Raw genomic sequence first — 12225 nt, forward strand, 5'->3', positions numbered from 1 at the left:
GGGGGGAGGGCAAGCATAGTAGGGGAAATATAGAATCTAAAGAACTTGAGACACGTGGTTATAAATTAAGGGGGGGAGAATGGTAGGGGAGGGAGTGTGTGGGTGGAAGGGAATGAAGGGGGGAATAGAACAACTGTAATGGTATAATCAATAAAATATATATATATAAAAGAATTTTAATGCTGCACTAGGAATATACAGCTAAAGATCTGAAATGCATGCAGATTAATAATAAATAGAGAACACACTACTTTTTCATATTTGGGGCAGCATCACGTCAAAACAGTAATGCATTTTCAGTTAATCAACAAAGCAATCAGCAAGTATTAACTGATATGAGAAATGTACAAGAGATATATAGGATAAGGAGTTCACAATCTTGAAGGAGTAGACAATTCTGATGTCTCATATGCATAAAATAATTAGGCACAAAAGAACACAGTATGTGGCTAGGTTTTAATATAGTGTTTCTAAGGGTCTTTCCTGTGTGTCCAAGAAGGGTGGATGACACTGGGCTGGAGAACACACTTTGAATGATGGTAAGAAAAGGGCAGCAAGCACTTGGAACAGAATACTTTATGTACTGTACACAATCTTTAATGTATTCACTCAACTTCTATTAAATAAGTAAGTTCTTTCCATTTTCTTTGAAATGAAAAAACCCAGATCTTAAAATGTCCACTATTCCCTTTAATGTAAACTATAAAATATGTTCTAAATGCTCAGAGTCTGTTCTTCTAAACATTTAAGACACAGATACAAATGAGTGGAGTTACAATTCTTTTTCTTTGTTAAATGGAAGAAATATCATTACAAAGAAAACTATTCCTCACTGGTATTGATTGTAAGATTTAAATGAATGTCCTTACAACTATACAATTCTGCCCTCCAAAAATGCTTTTCGGTTTGTGTTAAAAAATAAAGAAAATGTTGTATGTACCCCCATTGCAAAAGCAAGGCACACAGGGAATCCAGTACAGTTTGTTCATATAAAACATACAAGCACGTGACATGCTCTGTCCAAAGTATTTACAAGCTTTAAAAATTTGTTTCTATTTGTTGCATGGGACCAGAAGTAAAATTTTCAAATTTTCCTTGCCACCATCCTCATCTTATGCCTACAAGCATTTTCCAAGCACCTCCCATATGAGCTAAATATGCTTGTTTCTTTAGGGAGATGAAAAAGAGAGGATGTTTTCTTCACGGCCCCTATCCTTGAGAACCTTAAAAAGCTTTTTGAGTTTTGTGCAAATAAAAAATGACAATTTCAAAATCAGGAAATTTTCATGTATGTCTAGTGGGAAGCTCAGACAGTGCTGGCCATAAATTAAGAACTAGGTACAAAACAAGACTTGTGGTTATGAAAAAAAATGTACAATGCTCAGTATTCCTGTACCTTTCAATCCAGCTGATTGACATGAAAAGCGAGACAGTAAGAGCAATATGTAAGTGAAAAGGCATTGAAACCATGAAGAATGTTCAGACTGATCTGGTGATGCAGGTCAGGGATAAAAAGGAGGAAAAAAACCCAGGAGAATTTATTTGTGGCACAAATAAAAGATAAACATCATAATTAACAAAGAAAAGTTACCTATTAGTAAATATACTTTCATCTCGTAGGAATGCACTTTGAGCTCTCTCAAAATGTATTCACTAAAAGATAAAATACCATTATTTTTAATAATGAATTTTAACTCTGGGTCTACCCATATATTAGTCATACAGTTTTTAAGATTATAGTTTGGTTAGTTTAGTTTCATCTCCCCCATTTCTTCATTTAGTTTTTCATAAAATAGAATGTTTCACAGCATCAAATAATTACATGGTGTTTACTGTAGGGGCTAACTACTTTTAAATTAAAATGTGCACTTGTTAGCATGGTTCCTGATGGTATATAGGAGATTTAGGCTGTATTTATATGTAAAACATCATTTCAGTGGGGAATAAGGCAAACTGATTTTACACAAATAAAATTGTTTTGACTAAGCTTTTCACATTGTAACAGGTTTCTTTGCTATTATTAAAAACATTAGGTTTTATTTAGAAATTGTCAAGGAAAAAATTGACATTTCCCTGAGATAATGTGGATAACTATTTAGAGAGTTCATCTTCAATTAATAGCACTTTTTTATCCTTCATTTCTTCATTTTGTTACCTACATTGATTACATTTATTTGTTGTTTATGTTTCCTATTTATTCAATATTATTTTTGGTGACTAGTATAAAGGTGTTCTGTATTCTTAGGCAAAACAAAATACATTCAGCCCTAAACCAATAAAAAACAGAAGACTTCTAGCAGCAAAGTGAGTAGATGATAAGCACTGTAAAAAGTGCCTCCAGCTGGCTTTTTTTTTTTCACATCTCCACTGTGACAGTGCACTTAAGTTTCATCTGAAACATTTGTGTTTTGTTTATGGTCCATTGAGAAAATAAATTCTCCCAGGAGTAAAGGGCACCCAGGCGTGATGCCATTGAGAGATGTGAAACATCATAATATGTATTTAATGAATTGCCATCAAAAGGTGGAATCACAGCTCCTTAAACTGGCAACAGATTTGTACATTCTAACATAAGGGGAAAAAATACACTTGACCGCTTACATCCATTCTTAGGCTATGTCCTCCCCTTTGATCCCAGAACAGGAAAAATGCAAACAGCACTTCACTTGAAGATCTTAGTCAAACATGAAAATCTACCCAGGAGACACTGTGGCTGAGCACCACAATGTGTGCTGTGAGAGCCTCTGAATTACCAGGCACTGTCTTGTGTGCGGGAGGCTTTGTTCTAGCTAAGGAGGCTGGGAGCACAGGAGGGATGAAAGGAAGAATACCCATGTTTTCCTGAATTTGCAGTTACTCCCTAATAGCTGACAGGACTATGACTCAATGTATTTTTCAGGAAGATAGATACTAACTTTAATTGTATAAATATACATCCTGAAGTGATGCAAAAGGAGACTGAATGAACACCCTTGGTGGTTGTTAATACAAATACATACTTATATCCCCTCAAGTTTTGTGAATGCTTAGGACACAGTTTATTTATTTCAGTGGAGATCAAAGACACTGTTCTGTCAGTCTGATGAGTTTCAAAATGTAGGTATCTTGAAAAGTCATAGACCAGCAAAGGGTTCTTTCTTTTTAAAAAAGTTTATTTCTATTTAGAGAGAGGGGAAAGGGGGGAGAAAGAGAGGAAGGGAAACATCATTGTGTGGTTGCCTGTTATGCACCCCCTACTGGAGACCTGGCCCTCCACCCAGGCATGTGCCCTGACTGGGAATTGAACCGGTGACCCTTTCATTCTTGGGTAGACCAGTTAAGCACTCCATCCACTGAGCCACACCAGCCAGGGTAGCAAAGGGTTCTTTCTACCCTCTGTGGCTTCAAAATTGGGCAGCACTCACACTGAAAAAAATCTAACCATGAATCCCTCAAGCCCAGCTCAGTTGATCCACCAACTGATCCATTATGAGTCCTCTGTTTGACTGCTAAAGAACTTTTCATTCTGGAAAGCTAATCAGTTTCTCTGGGGAGTGGAATTTATATATAGTTTGTGTTCTTCAAACCCCCATGTAATTCTCCCCTGAAATAGCTATTAGTCTACATCTATGGGTACACACATTTCTAATTGATAAAATAGCGATGTCTTGACTTGGTCGACTCTTTTCAATCCAGCTTCTTTTTTACTCCTGTCACACAAGCCTTTTAAATGCTCCAAATTTTTTAATTCCTCATGCCCTCAAAATATGACCAGCCCATAGACTATAGTAATCATTCTTATTTGACCTGTAACACATATACACTCTACACATTACTGTGTTTATAAAACATGTACACATACAGTTTCACTATAACATAATAACCATTCTGATTTTACCTACTCTCATTAACTATAATGTATTTTAAAAATCAAGAAATTATAAGAGCAACATAGCAAACATTGGTGATTTGTTTTCCTTGATAAACATAGCTTAAATGAGTATAAATCTAAAGAGGTGTACATTACCATATTTAAAATGTTTCCCTAAATGAAGGTATTATGCCACAAGCTCCTACTGACTTTTGAGCCACTGAAGTTGTAATGAATTTCTGAAACATGTTAAATCATCAAACCTAAATACACCTCTAATTAAAACAAATCCTGCCATGAGTGAGTGTGCAGATCAAAAGGAAAATGCTCTTGATATATTGCTGTTCAATTTGGACCTCAACCTCTTCCGCAGAAATCTCCCAGGTATACTGCAAAACCATTAGTGGCGGCTACGTGTTAATGCTTCCAGTTTAACTTCAGTAGCCTGTGTAAAATCCTGGATTATAAATCACTGTTGTGATCTATGCCCAGGAATCTATCTTGTCATATTGTTTATGAGAAGGATTGGAGGCAGAGATACTGTGCAACATCTTTAGGGTTGACTGATCAGAAAATTTAAATTTATTCTGACCAGAGTATTTCCAAAACAACTGAAAATGTTCACCACTTCTCTATTCAACATGTAGAAAACCAGGGAGAATTATTGTACTCTTTTAAAATGAAGCCCACAGAGGTACCTACCTTTCATTAATATCATGCCCCATAAAAACTGCATGAAAAGCACTTTGAAAAATCTGAAGTAGTTGAACAATATATTATCACTATATTTTGCTTTAAATACTGCAAACCTAACTCTTTATTGCCCACCTTAGTATTCCTGTGCCTTCGGTTTCCCATTTATCTCTCTGAATTTCAGTGCCAATTTATTCTTGAAGTGTTACATATACCATGTCTATTTGATCTCATTGTCATTTTTATTGTTACCTCATATTCATGGATCAGCCTATTTATTTCTTCTACTGGATCGTATACTTGAATTTTAAAAATTAAAATTATCAGGGTAGTCTCTGCCATTAAGTTCCTGTATGCTTATCAGAAAAATATTTGATAACATGAAACGCTGTGATTTTCTTAATTTGTTTTCCATGTAGCAAAACTGAGAACATTTTAGGTTTTACTTGAAAGTTGGTCCTCCAACTTTCTCCTTTTGTTTTTCCTCTTCTTCTCTGCCTCATCTTATAATTTCTTAATTCCCTTTTATTCTTCATTTCCCTCACCTCTTCAGTACTTGTCCCCTCTGTTTGCTCCTTGACCGTTCTTCTCTCTCACGCCAGTTCTCTCCTCTTTGGATTACTAGAAGGCTGCCGGATTTTCTTATACACACCTGAACAAAAGCTACTCAAAAATGCTTTGTGAGAACTTTTACAATCATTTAAAAAATCTCCATGTGGTCTTATGTGAGCATGGTGGATGCGTAGGCGAAGGGCAAAGTTAACAGATTACCTTGGCCATTGAGATGCTGCAGGAATCAGAGATTGAAATATGGGGTGCAGGACAAATGAAATAATCTTAACGTGGAACACAAATTGGCAAAAAGAAAAGGAGTGCATCTTATACTTAATTTGTGACAATTCATAACAAAATAATAAAATATTTCACCTGTAGATTTTTCAGTGTATGTGTGTGCCTTTCTCAATAACTAGATGTAAACCAGTGGAGGGCAGGTTTCAAATATGAAACATCCCAATATCCTTTGAACTATAGCACAGCTTTTCATATGCATCAGGCACCTAAAAGGGGGTTGAGTGAAATATGCAAACCATCATGAAACTGAGGACTGCCTCCCAAATACTGCATGACACTACTGTCTAAGGAGTTAACACAAATAAATAGGAGTGCATACACAGATATAACACATACACCAAAAAGGAAAAGAAATTACACAAAAACATGAAACTAGAGATATGTACAAATGCACAGAATACATTGTAGGAGAAGACATAGGACATTTAATTAATTTATTAATTTGCAGTCTTAGATTGTAAGTAACTTAAAAATATTCAAGAATATCTTCGTTATTTTGCAGAATCTAGATTTTCAGAATTTATTGTAGTGAAGAAGCAACCTGTGAGTAGCAGTGCAATTAATATTTATAGAGAGATATTGACTATGTGCACCTGGACAGGTCATGCTATCTGACCTACACTCTGTGTCTCTGAAGTGACTACTTATTTGCCTTTTCATCTGCCTCCTCTGCAAAGATGCTCTGCAAATAAATGAGGTAATGTTTGCAGCTTGGGGAAGAAACCCATTGCATACTCTCAGATGCTCTTACTAGTTCACATTGAAGCCTGGTATACTATTGCCTCTGTTTTAAATTGAAATTGTACTGTTTCAGTCCTTGGGTTCTAACCAAAATCTGGGTCAACATATGAGAATGATGATTTTTAATTTTAATTCTGAGGTTCTGTTCAGAGCCCTTGCACGTGTGAGAGAAAACTGTGAAAATAAACAAAGCACATAAATCAAGCTTTGAAAGAGAAAAATATCCGGAAGGATTTTTGATTTTCAATGAAGAGTGTGAACATCGTATTTCACCGGAGGAATATTTGGGTTCAGGAAGGAGGATAGTGCATGCGGTGTGAGCGTGTGTGCGCGTGTGTGCATGTGTGTATGTGTGTGTGCTGTGCGTGCGCGCCCGCGGAGAGAGGGGCGGGGGAGGCGGATGAGGAGGATGAGATCATAGTTTCAGGATCCTCAGGAAACCCTGGTACTGGCAGCAGCCAGCCTCTGCTGTGCCCACATGACCCACAACTCTGGCAGCGGACCCGGCACTTCCAACATTATTAAATAATAAGAAAGCGGCTCCTACTCCATGCCCAAACCTCCCTACAGACTGATGGACACCTTCTAAGAGTTTGGCGAGTCAGTGACTGAGGCGCCCGTCCATTCCAAGGTGTGTGCTAGGCTTTTTCTTCCTTGACAGCTCCGGAGTGGGGGAGGGCGTGGGGCTGGAGGGGGTCCTGGTGCCGGGCGAAGAGTGGGCTCCGGAACGGGCTGCTGCGCGCAGCCCCCGGCCGACCGCGGCCGCGGAACGAGCGGCGAGGCGGGAGATGCACGGGACGCGCAGCCCCGGCTACGCAGGGACCGCAGCCGCCCACGGCGCCGGGGCGCGGACTCCGGAGGCTCGGCTGCTGGAGCAAGGGCGGGCGCCGCGCACCCGGCAAAGTCAAGAGTGGAAGCAGACGGCGAACGCCGGCGGGGGCAGGGAATCACCCCAACGCCCACTCGCGGGGTTCCCACCTGTGCGCGGGCGCGGGCCGCGGCGAGCGCGAAGCATGTGCCCGGCGCCGCAGCCCGGACTGCGGCGCGGCGCTTCCCCGGGCGGCGGGCGGCGCCTCGGGCCCGCGGGGCGGCGGTAGCGGCTGCTGCAGGATGGCCGGTACCGGGGCGCGGGGCCGCGCAGGTAAATCTCAGCAGCCCGCGGAGGCCCGGCGGCGCCGCAGCCCCTGCTGTCGCCGCTGCGTCGCTCTCGGGTTGGCGACGGTAGCCGGCTCCCTCGGGTCGTGGGTAGAGTTGTTTTTGTTGCCGCTGCTGCCCTCTGGGTCGTCCTGGGGGGTTGAGCTGGCGGGAGGCGGCGGGGCCACACCATTAGGGATGACACGCACGTTGAGGTTTCTGACCTGGGGGGGCACTGACCGGGAAATCCGCGGTGGGTTCCGTTCCAGCAGCGGCGTCTGCGCGTGCGGCGGTCCACTGCGGTGCGGGGCAGACGATTAGTGGGAGTGGGCACGCCGTCCTGGGGTCGCGGGGGTCGCGGGGGTCGGCCAGGTAGCCGGGTGAATGTCTTGAGCTTTTGTAGCCTGTTGCCCACGTTGGAGTTTTCCACTGGACAGAGGGCGGACAGGAGGTTGGTTCTGGTACCCGAAGTGGGAGGGGGAGAGGTGTCTGTCAAAAAGACCAAAGCCAAGGAGAGAAAAGGGGTGGCGACAGCGGTGCTTGGGCTCAAAGGCACCATACCTGGGACTTGGTAGTAAAACTTTCCCTTTGACAGGCTTGGGGTATGGCTTCCTCATCTCAGAAGATACGTGTAGGAAATATTAGATGTACACTTGTCGTGAAGCTAACCACCATTAGCTTGCTCTAAAACATTCCATCTTGCTCTAAAACATGGTCCTTTAAGTTGATGTTTACCTTCTAATTTTCCTTTCTGTTACAATCACTTGTTATTTAATGTGCTTTGTGTTAACTTTTGAACATAACGATAACCTATATTGTTGAAATACTATTATTAATATATTTCACCAAAAAAGCCATTCATTTTGTTTATTACAGAGATAGAAACTTTAGGAAAAAAAACAACTCTTCACATATTCCAGACACAGTTCTATATTCAACTCTATCACTTAATTCTTATAACATCATAAAGGCTAGGTGACAATATTATACACCTTTTAGAGATGAGGAAATCCACAGGGAGGTGAAATAACTCACCCAAGGTCACACAGTTATGAAATATTAGAGCCCAATTGGCCTTTTGGTGTACTGTAAACAAATTCATTTTTATATGTATAAAATAAGACCCCCCCATTCTCCCTAAAGTTTTCTGTGTTTGGTATACTGGCCACATCTCTGTACCAAGATGACCTCTTAACTATGTGCTACACATTGGGGGTGATTAACTCCTTTCCTAGTGTTTAATACTGTAATTCTGGCAAACATGCTTTCAGTAGTTTCCTTTTGCCACAATGCACCAAGTTGCCTGTGACAATGATAGATTCAAGTAGTATTTATAAGCAAAGTTTAGACTTTTAGTAATTAAGATTTACCAGCAAAGTACTATAAATTATTGTAAAGCAGATAGCTGATCATCTATTTGTTTGCGCTTTGTTCAAAGCATGGTCATTATGGTCTTCAGAATACCTTCTTGCAGAATTCTTTATCTAAAGTTTCATCAACTTCAATACAATCACTCTGACAAGAGGCTATGCAGCTTTAAAAGAAGGGTTCTGCAGTTTGCTTTCAACTACCAGTAGTTAAACGCAGGCTGTATTTTGAGAGTGTTTGTGTGTCTTGTCTGTTGGCCAATGGTATGTACTTTATACAAAGTTGTGGAGCAATGAAGACAAATGAAATCTTCTAATCGGATCTAAGTCTAAATCCTTTTTGAAACTTCTCTTGTTTTAAGTGGGCCATGGTGTTGAAAAAGGTCTCAGTGGGGTGAACTCTGCACATATTTAGACAATGACTCTTCATTGGAACTTACCATGGAGCACTCTCGATACTCATTCTGTTGGGTAGATGTCTCCTTTAATACTCATCTGTTATTTCTTCAAGCAATGGAATTGTTTCTTTATATAATGAGTTGCAACATTATTTTGACATTCATAGATTTTCTTAATTCTTGTCATTGAGTTGAATTAAATTCAATGTACGTACCTCAGATTCACACTTAGTCAACATTGTTAATGAAAAGAGACTAGAATCCAACTGGAACTACATGGAAACATATTGGGATGTGAAAAAAAATGTCCTGCTCTTCATTGGTTAACCTCCTCAAATCACAGGGTTATTTTGGGATGCTTGAGTGCAGTTCTGTGGTCGGAAGAGTTGCATGCCATCAGACACAAGTGTTTTTGATATTGAAATTGAGTCTGAATTTTCCAGGACTATTTTTATAGTCCAAGGCGATTTTCAAACGGTGTGCTGCGGCAAGCACACTGTTGTGCCGTGAGAATTTTTAAAACATGTAGCACCTGGCTATTTTGTCCGGGTCGCTGATCTCTTTTCCCTTAGATTGTCAAATAAAAAAGTGGTAACAGCCAACACAATAATAGCTGTCTGGTGTGAATGAATCAAAATTATACCTATTTTTGTCAAATCAGAAAAAAGTCTAATATATTTAATGTCATGCTGCAGACTTTTAGTAATTAGTTTGTGTGTGCCACGAGATGACAAAGGTTGAAAATCATGGATATAGAATGTAATTGTAATTAAGGCACAAGTCCTGTGATACATACATTTGTCCTTTCTTTACTGACAAAGATCTGTTCTAGTTTCTGTTACTAATTTCTTCGACCTCACCTGGTAGATCTGACATGTTTTTTTTTCCTTTCAAGTCCCACACCTGTAGTTTTGGGAGAATTGTACTTTCTCTGCCTCTCGAAAGCCCCTCTATTCCAGGTCCTGGATGGAGGACTGAAGATACATGGTGAGCAGACAGATGAGTGAGCCCTGCCAACACAGAGGGTCAGACTTCAATAAAATAATTATACAAATAAAGTCTAATTTACAAATTGAGGTAAATTCTCTGAGAGAAGGAATTCAGTAAGAATGTGTGTTAAGGAATTCTGGACCAGGCAGAGAGTTCAAAACAGGTTGCCCATAAATCACGGATTTGGGGAGGAATGACATGTGAAGAAACATTTGCTGCGTAAAGTGGCCTTCTTAAGTGCTTTCATGGATGTCTTCTGAATTATTTTCGGAATCAGAGACTTTTGTCTCATTCTGGGTATCTCTACACTTCTCTGTTCACCAGAAGACACACTCTTTCCCCTCATCCGCTTATGGGCATGGGAAGGATTGAAGCACATAGAGCAAATACCATTCACATGTGGGGGTTATCCTATTTGCTAAGAGTCGTTTAAGGAAACAGTGTCCTTTTCTTCCTTCACCTTAACAACCACATTCAAATTTTAAAAATGAGTTGTGTGTGCGTGTGTGTTAAAGCGACGGAATGTTTCAACATAGACATGTAACTGATCCATCACACAATTACTTCCTAATTTGATCTGTTACTTTTTCCTTCATAAAAATCAATGGAAAATAGTACTTTTTCTACATCAATGCTTTTTTGACTCATATTTTACACACACAATACATATAAAGCAAGAAGAGACATATAAATGCCTAGACAAAAAAAACTGGTGACTTCTAGCTTATGAGCAATGTCCCACTGTATACTATTAATTTTTAAAATTCAAAATCAGTAATTTGAGCTCCATTTGAAACTGTTGAGAGTTTTAACATTAATAATATGTACTTGCGCATTCCAAATGATCAGGGAAACACCTTTAATAGCTGCAAGTTCTATGACTGTCAGTAAAGCTAAGAATTGAAGTCAACTGTTTCACCTTCCTCCAAGTCTTTGTCCGTACTGTGCACTGCAAGGAGGCTGTAAAGTATAACATGAAAACATCTGTTGAATTGTCTTGGTGAAACATTTTAAAACCCTGTTGATTTTTACATTGAGATCTTTTGACATGCTCATAGTAATTATTATGATAAAAATGCTTAATTTCAAATACTATCCAAACAGTGTTAACCTGAGACACATGGCATACGTCGTTTGCAAAGTGAAGTACTGATTGGTTAACTGTGCTAATGCATATAAAGATGTTTGCACAGTGTACAAAAAATAAATGTTAGTCAATGTTATCTCTCCCTGCAAACAATGGGTACTATACTGTTGACATGATTAGGATTAGTGTTAACCATGAGTCATGATTCATACATAGTACACATACAAATGAGACTTCTTTGAAGCTGTTGGCAATCCTTAAGACAGAACAAATATTTTCTATGACTCATTTATCCCTATTAAGAATGTGATACATTATTTCTCTGTATGCTCAGCTTCATACAAAGCTTTGTATCATAGCATAAGTAGTCAAGTATTACTGTAATTTATCCCATAAGGAAAGAGATGCAAGACTTGATTTTGAAAATAAAAGACTTGATTCTGCTTTGTGTGCATGTGTTATCACAGTGGACTACGCATCAAGTAAACCAAAGAATAACTCATTGACTGGAGTTTACAATTTGATGCCATAGTACAGTGTCCTATCTCAAAGAGTGTTGCATGTTTAATGTAAATATAAAATATGCCCATGAGTTGTAATACTTTAGGTTACGCAGTCATAATGAACAACTCTAAAATCTCAGTGACTGAAAAAAAATGCTGCAGAGGATTATTTCTTGCTAATGCTTTGTGCCCATGTTGTGCCCACTGTTCTACATCAGTATCACTCATACACAAGCTGAGAAAGCCCCCATCACCTAAAACATCCTCATCCTTCATCAGGCACAGGAGAACATGATGAATCACCCACCATTCTTAAAGGCTTTCGTCAGGGAGCAGTACTTGCCAGTTCCACGCATATTTATTGGCCAGAGCAAGTCATATGGCCATTCCTATTCATAAATGCAACTCGATCACACGCCCAGATGGCAGAAAATGGCAAGATCTGTGAACAGACCTAATGATTACCACATACAATTAGCCTGTTCCCTTCAATAGTTTTATCACCTAAAAATGATTTATGATTTATGTCAAACTGGAATCACTAACAAGTGTGCTTAGAACTTTAGCATGGGAAGGTAATTCCTGCATACAATGACCAGCAAAGAAAGTA

General features: G+C 39.5%; 1 protein-coding gene across 1 annotated transcript in view; it reads left to right on the forward strand.

The window, feature by feature from the left end:
• Nucleotides 1-6696: 6696 nt before the first annotated feature.
• DTNA (dystrobrevin alpha) overlaps nucleotides 6697-12225 on the forward strand; it is a 364229-nt gene continuing 358700 nt past the window's right edge. The window contains exon 1 of the mRNA XM_037032686.1: nucleotides 6697-6767. The gene's annotated coding sequence lies outside the window, so the exon portion shown is untranslated. The remainder of the gene's footprint in view (nucleotides 6768-12225) is intronic.

This window comes from Sturnira hondurensis, unplaced genomic scaffold (assembly GCF_014824575.4).
Source record: "Sturnira hondurensis isolate 20B ecotype Veracruz unplaced genomic scaffold, ASM1482457v3 Scaffold0001872, whole genome shotgun sequence".
NCBI classification, from domain to species: domain Eukaryota; kingdom Metazoa; phylum Chordata; class Mammalia; order Chiroptera; family Phyllostomidae; genus Sturnira; species Sturnira hondurensis.